Below are 10337 nucleotides of genomic sequence, written 5' to 3'. Positions count from 1 at the left end.
ATTTTATTAAAATACTTTCTTTAAGATTATAGATTGTATTAAATTTATACTGTAATAATTTAAGCTGCGTGTTTATAGTTTGTTTTTGCGCCTTTAAAACATGCTTCAGTCCATTCAGATTAATCTATTAATTCTTGAATGTCTTTCCACCATCATGTGATTAATTTGTCAAGATTTATAAATGTTGTAAGCTATTGTATTTAGCAGAAAATATTTTAATTAAATGTAGTGATTAAATATAAACAGCAAATAAGAGACACATATTTGCTCTGTTTACATAGTTTAATGACACCTAGTGGTTATTTACTGGTACCAAAACATGCAACCTGCCTAGTGTAGTCCGTTTATTTAATCCGGCTTTGAAGATGATGACTTACCAAACAACTTTTAATTAATCACTTGCAAGATCCTCTGTGTGTAATCCAGTCACTGGATGGTTCTCCACTGCCCAAAATAATGAAGTAAAACTAGGCAATAGGAAGGCCGAAGAACTCAATATGACTAAATATTTAATAGGTGCGAGCCCAAAGAAAGACTAAGTTTCGACTTTCTCTTTGCTTATTTTTCACTTCAAATGAAATTTGTCACCTGTTAATACAAATGCTGCAGTCAGATGGAAGTAGGCACCTAAAACCAACAATGACTTGTGTTCTCCAGCAGGCACGTGCAGAGGGGGGTGCGGAGGGTGCTTGAGACCCTGCCCCTTTTGTCCGAAGTGCCCAAAGTGCCCTTTTTCCGGTCGTTCGTCAGATTTTACCGTACAAAACTGTTATACTGTGATACAAATCGGGCACTAGGACCATGCGGAGGCAGCCGCCTCAAGCTGAAGGCTACTTTCCCTTAGACCCGCCTACAAGCTCACTGATTGGCTCTGCCGCATCATACTAACGTGTGATTGGTTGGCCTTGCTGTCGCTCTACCTTGTAGCCATGGAGACGACAGACCGGTGTTTTCCCTGCGGACAGGAGTCTGCGTTCATCTACCTGTAAGTTTTTTTCTGCCTGCTTCACGTCAGCTGGATAGATTTTAATATCAGAGCAGTGGCGGTTCTACATCGAATTACTCCCCGGGCGAGGCCCCCTTTGAGCGCCCCCCCCCCCCCACCGCCCCCACCACCACCACCACCACACCACCCCACCTGCATGAACACACGCATGTTTTCTACAAACAGGCATGTTTTATTAGAACGACTATTGAACATTCATTTTTCTAAGTTGCACATATTTACATTAATTACTATGAAGTTGTCAGAATGTAAAGCACTATACATTATATACTGTATCAAAATATATATATATATACAAAAACAAACAATAACTAAATATTAAGAATATATGAACATAATAGATAATAAATATTCTAAATAGCAAAAATATTTCACACGTAACAAACTAAAGATAATCACTACAGCATTGCACTTACAATAGAAAACACAAACTAAAATTAAAACCTAACCTTGATGCAAAGTCATCAATAATGTCATCACATGAAATCTGCTCCCCTACTGAGTGATTGATACTAATCAGATCCAGGTTAGTGAGCCGCCCCTGAAACCTAGCTGACCTCAGGTATGACTTGATCAAGTTTTGAAAAGCTCCTCTCAGCTGGAGCCACAGTGACTGGCAGAGCAGTCCAAAAGTTGGGGTAGATCTCCAATAGATCTCATGATCCATAATATTTTAGAATGGCCTCTGAAATTGTAATTTAAACTGACATAAAAAACTGTAGACTACCAAAAATGCCAACTTTTACAGAACAAATCAGGTAAAAAATAATCAGTGCAGCCATCTGCAATAAATAAACAGGATAGTTAGTGGTGACTGGGGAGTTTTCTTCTGTTTGTACAGTTGTTTTATTTATTATTATGTGAACATGATCAACATGTGTTTATTGTTGTTCAGGCAGGCCACAGGCTGCAGTGAGCATTTAACAAATCCTAGTTTGAATCAGTAAAAAATGATTGAAGGACTTTTTTCAAACCATTTGAATATTCGTTTAAATATTTCAGCCCTATTAGCTCTGTTAGCAACTAGTTGACCGCATTTAACCGTTAAAATCCCAGTTAACTGGTTCAAAAAATTGAAAACATGCATCATGAGAGCTACATACCTTTATCTTTCTGCTCTTTTTTCTTTTTTCCCCCTGAATGGGGCACCTGGTGGTTTTAGCCTTTTTATGTTCATCTCTTCTGTTTGGCTCCTGACTCAGTTTCCTTTAGTCAGGACTAAACAATTTGACCTTGATGGGGGGGGGGGGGGGGGGTGACCACAAAATCGTTTTGTTTTTCCTTTTTTTATTCGGCCATTTCACACAATTCAGAGAAACCTGAAAGAATGATAGGCCTGTGTTTATGATATTATGAATGAAATATGGAAGAACGTTAAGATGTGATTGACTTTAGCCATGTTAATACAGTTGATTCAGCCCCTGCCCGCTCATTTCATTTGGGAAAGACGCAGAGGTGAATTCCCCCGTCGCGCCCTCCCCTTCCTGTTCTTCATAGACACACGGAGCACGTGAACGTTCTCAGTCAGCAGGAGCGCCTGCAATTGCAGGGGGCGCCAACTTGCTGTTTCCAATCCAGACACTGTCATATGACAGATAATAGAAAACCTCGGTGCGGTGCAGATTTCCTTTTTTTTTTTACTCCGCGCTTGTGCGCCCCTTTTGTGTCATGAAAAAATGCCGCCCCGGGCAACTGCCCTGTCTGCCCGTGCCTAAAACCGCTACTGTATCAGAGCTTTTGTTTACGTGCGTTTGAGTCCGTGGCTAGTGTGTGTGGAGCAGAGTCAGGTAGCTGCATGTCTGGGACAGAAAATGAGACGTGAGAGAGAGTTCTCCTGAAGAGTTGCAGAAACTCAAAGAATCACGGATGTGTCTCACTCTAGATTCTCCGGGTCATAACTTCTGAATTACTAATCGAATAAAAATACTTCAAACGGGTTCTAAAAGTACATAAAACGAGCTTTCCAACGAGGTATTACATGATGTAATTCATGTTACTCCAAAAATCGCTATTAGAAGGAAACCAGCTTTGCAGCGTCACAGAAAGAAACGGAGCGAACCGCGACGGGAGAGCGAGAACCGAAAGGAGGAGATGATCTGATCCTCTTCATCAGCAGCTTTTATAAAGTTATGGAAACAAACGTCACAAATAAAATCCACCTGGTTGGTCAGGTGTCCCAGAAGGCTGTTTCTGTAGATGGTGACATGAGGAGGGACAGATTAAAGTCACACTGGTTTTTATTTGAACACTCAACTGTTTACTAAATGATTCAGCTTCATTCCAGCATTATTTATACGTACAATAAATATTTATTTAGCTGAAAATATCATGTTATCAGTGCGGAATTTTATTAGTTGACTTTTTGTAATGAAATGTTTAGATTTAACCTTTTATCTGCTTATTGATCTTCATAATGCTGGTAGAAATGTAGCTACAGCTGTGAAGTAGCCCATGAGTGTTATTTTATGATACCTAGTATTTATTTTACTGTATCCCGTCCTCTGGACCAGAGCGTAGACCTGTGGTCACAGACAGGCTGCAGTCACTAAACTGGTTAACATGAGGTCAGGGGTCACACTGTTTTCTGAGTGTTTGCAACACAGTTCTGAGTTTAAATAGTTCTTCTGACATAGTTTGCTCAAGTCATTTAGAAGTTCCTGTTTAGTAATAAATGTAAAGAAAATTCTAATCTGTTTTTTTCTTTCATTTAAGCTGCAGTTTTACAGACTTTAATAAACATAAACACAAATACAAACCAGACACTGAAAGCTGAGGTTGTTCTGAAAAAAGGAGCAGAGTTACAAACATTTTACACTTTTATTACAATTTTAACGCCATAAAACAAAAAAAAAACCTGTTATATTTATGGTCATAAGAGGGTTAAACATGATAAAGTTTCCACCTCCCACAAAGAGATGGTAAAAGTGAATGTGAGCATAATTATAAACGTTTTATTACTTTATTATGTATTTTTTATTATTGACTATTACTCCAAAGAGTTCAGATGAAGGCAACTGGACTTCTTTGGTTTCTTTAAAACATTTCACTTCTCCTCTGAGGAGCTTTGTCAGTTCTAACTGGAATATGGGAGAGTCCAGCTCATAAGCTGTAGCTGTCTGTTGTTATTTAAAGAGCAGAAATTACTCTGAGTACCCCGCCTCTCCATCTCCTGATGAGTGGTTAGCCTCTACTGATGGTGAGTCATCGTGTTGATTAGATGCAGGAAGGTGTGACCTAGACTGAAACTGAATGAGATTTAAAAAAAAGTTCTAATCTTTTAAACGACGCTGTTGGTCCTCTTGGTCCTTGTTCTGGTTTTCTAAAACCCGGTGTTAAAAACCTTGGTGTGTTTTTAGACGGTTCTTTTATCTTTACAGACAGGTGAGTGCAGTGGTCCAATCAGGTTTTTATCATTTAAGGCAGATAGCAAAGGTGAAGTCATACCTTCCTGCTAATGTCCTCGAACATGTCATCCACCTGTCCGTGTCTTGCCGATTGGACTACTGCAACTCCCTGTATTCTGGCCTGGACCAGTCCTCCCCACACCGACTGCAGCTGGTCCAAAATGCAGCGGCTCGATTGCTGACTGGAACCAGCAAGTGGGATCACATACCGTAAATCCTCTAATACAGGCCCGGGCCTGTATTTGACTCAAGCTCATCAAGCTCCAGGCCATTATTGGAAGGAGGGCCAGTATTAGAGGCAGGCCTCTATTTCTATTTGAGCAAAATGAACTAATGGTTCGCTGGAGTTTTTGACAATTAAAATTGCGTCCACATTTTCAAAGTTAAACACATTTCTTTTAACAACGGTAGTTTCTGCTTCAGCCCTCTCCCCCTCCCCCTGCGCAGCGGCCGCAAACTCACTGATGCGCCTGCAGCCTCTCGGAGTTCCTGCTGCTCTAAACATTAAAATAATTATTTCATTTTCTGTTCCTCACTTCTGATTACCTTCAATGGTGTCTGTTTGTTGCAACCAGCAGGTACAAAAACTAACTTGTTTTTATTTGACTATTTTTCTGTCCTGCCTGTTTATTATCTTCCTGCATCTCCTCTCAGTCCTAAAGAAAAACTGCTACCTGGGTTCATATATATTCACCTCATGAGTTACCTTTGAACTGCAGTTCTAAAACATCTACCGACCGCAAAACCAGCGGAGCGCTTGCTGTTTGGCGGCCGTATCAGTGATCAGTGCGTCGGAGGACAAGGTGATGCCCGCAGCGCCCCGCTCCACAGCATGCAGCGAAACACATCAGGCGCAAATAAAAGACAGAAAACATTAAAGGAAATGAACTGACATGAACGATCGCGTGTTAAATTAGTTATTGAGGTGGCGACACCTGATTGTTACTGTGGCCGTGCTCAGGAGGCAGATCTACCGACCGCGAAAACAGCTGAGCGCTCCCTGCTGTGATCTGTGCGTTGGAGGACAAGTTGATGCGCCCCGCTCCACAGCAGCGATACACATCAGGCGCAAATAAAAGACAGAAAACATTAAAGGAAATGAACCGACATGAACGATCGCATGTCAGTACCTACGGTCTGGCACTTGAGTTTTACCCCCAAAAAGAGAATGTGATCATACGATAATTCAATAGGGAGCGTGGTTTCACAGACGCGGAAGTGAGAGCGTCAGTGATACGCCGGCTGATCTAGGAAACCCCCGAGCGTTCGAGCGTCAACGAAGTGACACAGAAATGCCGGGCTTTCCAGAAGTAAGTAAGATAACTTACTATGAGCTGATAGTTCGTTGGATTGGTCGGTAGGTTGGAAACTCTGATCGTGAATCTGAAGAAACGATGACTGAGTGGTGAGCTGGAAAGGCGACTTCCGTTTATAGCCGCGGTTTGTGACGTAGGTGCGACGTGGAGGGAATCCCCGCGAGGGGCATGCTGGGAGTCCCTACTTCGCGGATTTTCACCTATCGCGGCCAGGTCTGGAACGCATCTACCGCGATAAACAGGGATTACTGTAGTTCATACAACCCCTACTGCTGCTCTCCAGAGTGTTCTGCAGTGTAATCAGCACGTTCTCTCTGAACTTGATAGTGTAATGACCTGGCTGGGGTTGTAAGCCAGGTGCATTCTGGGTATTGTGTTATATGTGTTTCCTATCGTTCTGCTAGTTCCTATGTGCTGATTTGCGTGTTGTGTGAGTGTTATGTAAGCCACAGGGAAGGTGATGTGTGTTCTGTGGAGTGGGTTGAATTAGCATGGTTAACTGACACCGTGACTCTGTGTGGTAGGAGCGTGATAGAGGATCATGTCTGTAGCGTTACAAAGCGTTGAAGAAAAGGCCTAAAATGGTCTGCGTGAACTTCTGCTGCCACCTGCTGGTTGATTTGGGGACTATAACCCTGCCGCTGGGACACTCGTACTTGCTTGTTACCACATGTCATCCGGCCACAATAAGAGACCGGCCATTATTCACCTCCGCTGACTCCGACACCGGCCAGAATTGGAGACCCGGTCTTTAATTGAATACCGGCCTGTATTAGAGGATTTACGGTAACCCCGGTTCTGGCCTCTCTCCATTGGCTTCCCGTCTCTTACAGGATCCGTTTCAAATTTTTACTTTTTGTTTTTAAATCCCTTCACGGCCTGGCCCCATCTGGACAGTGCTCCTACACTGGACTGCATAAACGACCCCACTGAGCTTCTGTTTGGGTGTTTTGTCTTCTGGATTGACCAGGTTCTGTCTGAGGGTGCTGTTGGGTTAAAGTTTACCGGGATGTTGTGTTTGGAGAAGATTCTTCTAAGTTTCTCTGAGACTCCTGCCACGTATGGGATGATGGTGCCTTTGTGTAAAGGGTGTTGTTGTTAGGTTGGTAGCAGAGCTCTCATGTTTAGTGTTAAGTTCAGTGAGATCATGGAATGGGATCAAGAATTTTCTACTGACAGGAAAAAGATCTCAGCTAACATAGCCGTAGATCACACTGGATAACTCTCTGTGGTGCATTTATTTTACATTTATTTTACTACCTCTTACTAGAGCTGTCTTTAGTAAGCACAATATATCTTTGGTTGTACACCTGTGCAATAGCAATAAAGTATCTTGATTCCTGTTAAATGTACTTCCTGAATGAATGACCTTTTCAGGCTAAAATAACAAAATGACAAATACAGACAAAAGGACGACTTCTTTCTTCTTTTATAATGCGTTGCATCACCACCTGGTATCAGAACAGGACTCAGTATTGGAAGATAATCAAAAATCAAACAACTTGGACTCGGATCAGGGGCAAAAATGTGGTTGTAACATCTCTAGATATAAGTCAGCTTTAAAAACTAAAACTTTTATTTATGAACTAACATCAACACTAATGACACTAATTGATATATTTTTATTATGTTGTTTGAACCCAAGGGTCTCATTATCTGAATTTTCTAACTTATTGGATTGCTCTATAAGTGCCCCTTTTTTTACTTTGAGCACCCACCCCGTCAAAGGTCTCTGCACGGCCCTGTTCTCCAGAGGCATGGTGGCAAGGTTGAAGCGCTTCATCTTCCAGTCTTAACTCAGGAAATAGCAGGAGACACCAAGGCACGCCTCTGTAGCACGGCTGTAACACGTCAGCAGTCATGGACCATCGACAGCTCTGAGGGTTTAGCGTAAAGATAAAAGATATTAATCTTAGTTTATTTACCAGATTTCTTGATAACTCGGTCAGCAGCCTTTTTATTTGAACATAAACTGTATTATATTCTAATGGTTATTCTATCTGTGTTTAGAGAAAAACGGACACACACACACACACACACACACACACTTTTAAGGTTGTTTCATATCATGGTGGTGAAGTGGGATCAGCCTGGTAGGCTTGGTAAAGATGGCGCCCATGAGTGGCTGTGCGTCTGCTAGGCTCCTGATCTGTTTTGGTTATTTGTTGTTTTTTATTGTTTTTTCTCTATCTGGTGCGGAGTCCCTGCTAACATATGATCGAGACTTACTGTTGTCGATCAGGTCCGCGATAATCAACCTCCAGAACTCCGATACCGGACCCGCTTTCCCACCGCCTCTGGAACCTGGCGTTAACCCAGGTTTGGCCCTCTGTTACCTGTCGGCCTGCCGCTGCCCAGGAGGCCATGGAAGAGGAAACGGGGGAAGAGAGCCGGCTTCTTCGTTCAGCTTCGAAAGATCCTGAGAGGCGAAGCTCTACCTGATCGCTGCTCCGCGGCTGTGTTGTGGCGGATCCAACAGAAACTAAACGGAGTTGGGCTGATCTCGCTGCTAAATGGAGCCCCTGATGCGGGACGCTACCTGAAGGCGTGGGAGACGAAGATTCTCCGCGGTCGTAGCCTGGAGTCGCTACGTAGCTTAGCCCGCCAGCCGCCCGCTATTATGGAGCCCGCGGAACACACATCGCCAGATTCCTCCGCGAAAATGATGTTGATTAACGCGCGCTCCATCGCCAACAAGTCTCACATCCTCAACGATCTGTTCCGGACCAAAAAATTAAACTTTTTGTGGATATCTGAGTCGTGGCAGCGCGAAAATGACGTCACTCATCTCCGTGAGCTCTGTCCTCAAGACTGCTCTTTCTTCTCTGCTCCACGAACCACAGGCCGCGGTGGAGGAACAGCTGTTATCTTTAAGAAACACTTTTCGTGCCAGATTATATCCTCAAACTCCTACAGCTCATTCAAGATGATCATGATTAAAATTGGTCGAGTTCAACCAGTTTTTGGAATTCTGGATCACCTGGATCTACTTCATCCTTCCTGTCTGACTTTCAGGATCTCCTCTCTTCAACTATTAAACTAGACAGGATAATCATTGTTGGAGATTTCAACATCCATGCTGAGGATCTATCTAACTGCTCCACTAGGGAGTTCCTAAACATGTTGAACTCTTTTAACTTCTCTCAGCACGTGTCTGGTCCCACTCACAGAGCAGGCCACACCCTGGATCTGGTCTTTTCCTACGGACTTCTTGTTGATAAGCTGCAGATACATGATGTTGTGTTCAGTGACCATAAGTCAATTTCTTTTCATATTAACCTAAATTCTGAATCTCTTTTACCAGTCTCTGCTAAGCAACGACGTATTATCAACAGTTCTACCATTTAAAATTTCTCCTCCCTCTTTGACTTTGTACCTCCTTCCTCTGATGACGTAGAGCTCCTTACCAACTCATTTAATGATCACTGCCTCAAAATTCTAGATCAGGTCGCCCCTTACAAAACCAGCCGCAGTTCCAGTGCCTCCAGTTCACCCTGGCTGAACAACCAGATTCTTGAACTTAGACGCTCCTATAGAAAAGCGGAACGACGGTGGAAGAGGACAGGTCTGATTGTTCATCGCGAATATTTTAAAGAACTTCTCGAGTCATACAACGAAGCTGTAGAAAATGCCAGGTCTTCTTTCTTCAGCAACCTCATATGTCAAAATAAGAATGATCCTAAGGTTTTGTTTGATACCATCTCCAGCATCGTGTCTTTTTCCGGTTCCGGTTGAGTGAACGCTGGCGCGTCTCGCTGCCGCTGCTCGCTGGCAAACAAACTTTTTGTATTTTTTTCTTCTTTTTCACCCGAGTCATATCCCTGTGTCGGTGAAAACTCATTTTCACCTACCTGCTCAGCTTGCGTTCTGGTTGCACATCACCACCTCCCTGCTCCACACCATAATGTGGTCCAGCAGGATTTCTGTGTGCCTCTCACTGGCCTGGATCATCCTGTCGCTCATTCTTCTGTCCGTGGATGGCCTTCTCCAGTACTCGGCGGCGGAGCTCTTCAACCTCCGCTTTCACTACTCCGGATCTCCACCACCAGCTCTGTGCCTCTTCCCCGACATCACCTTCCAGCCTCGCCGTTGGTATATCCATCGGGGGTCCCGGCGGAACCTCCATCTCGACGGCTCCAAAGGAATACCCTCCTTCTGGTCCACGACTAGCCGGCGGCTACCCAGGAATACCTGCCGAGCTGCCGACTCCAGCGTGTTAGCCCGGCTGGCTAGTCGGGCTAATGTTCCTGTCGCCAGGGACTTCCGCACTGCTAATTTTGGTCTTCTCAACATTCGCTCCCTCTCTGGTAAAGGACATCTCCTCCAAGATACCATCAGTGACCATAAGCTAGACTTTCTTTGTTTGAACGAAACTTGGCACCAACCCAGCGATTTCTCACAACTCAATGACTGTACTCCTCCCGGATTTGTTTACCTCTCCAAACCCCGTGGGTCGGGCCGCGGCGGTGGTCTCGCGATACTCTATCGCGAGACTTGGAAGGTCCTTCCCGTAAGCCTTCCTCCTCTCACCACTCTGGAATGCCTCGCCTGTCAACTCTCCGGCCAGACCCCCACAATAATTGTCACTGTTTATCGTCCCCCCAAGTTCAG

The sequence above is a fragment of the Nothobranchius furzeri genome, chromosome 2, assembly GCF_043380555.1.
Source record: "Nothobranchius furzeri strain GRZ-AD chromosome 2, NfurGRZ-RIMD1, whole genome shotgun sequence".
Classification (NCBI taxonomy): Eukaryota; Metazoa; Chordata; class Actinopteri; order Cyprinodontiformes; family Nothobranchiidae; genus Nothobranchius; species Nothobranchius furzeri.
This window is presented reverse-complemented; position numbering follows the sequence as displayed.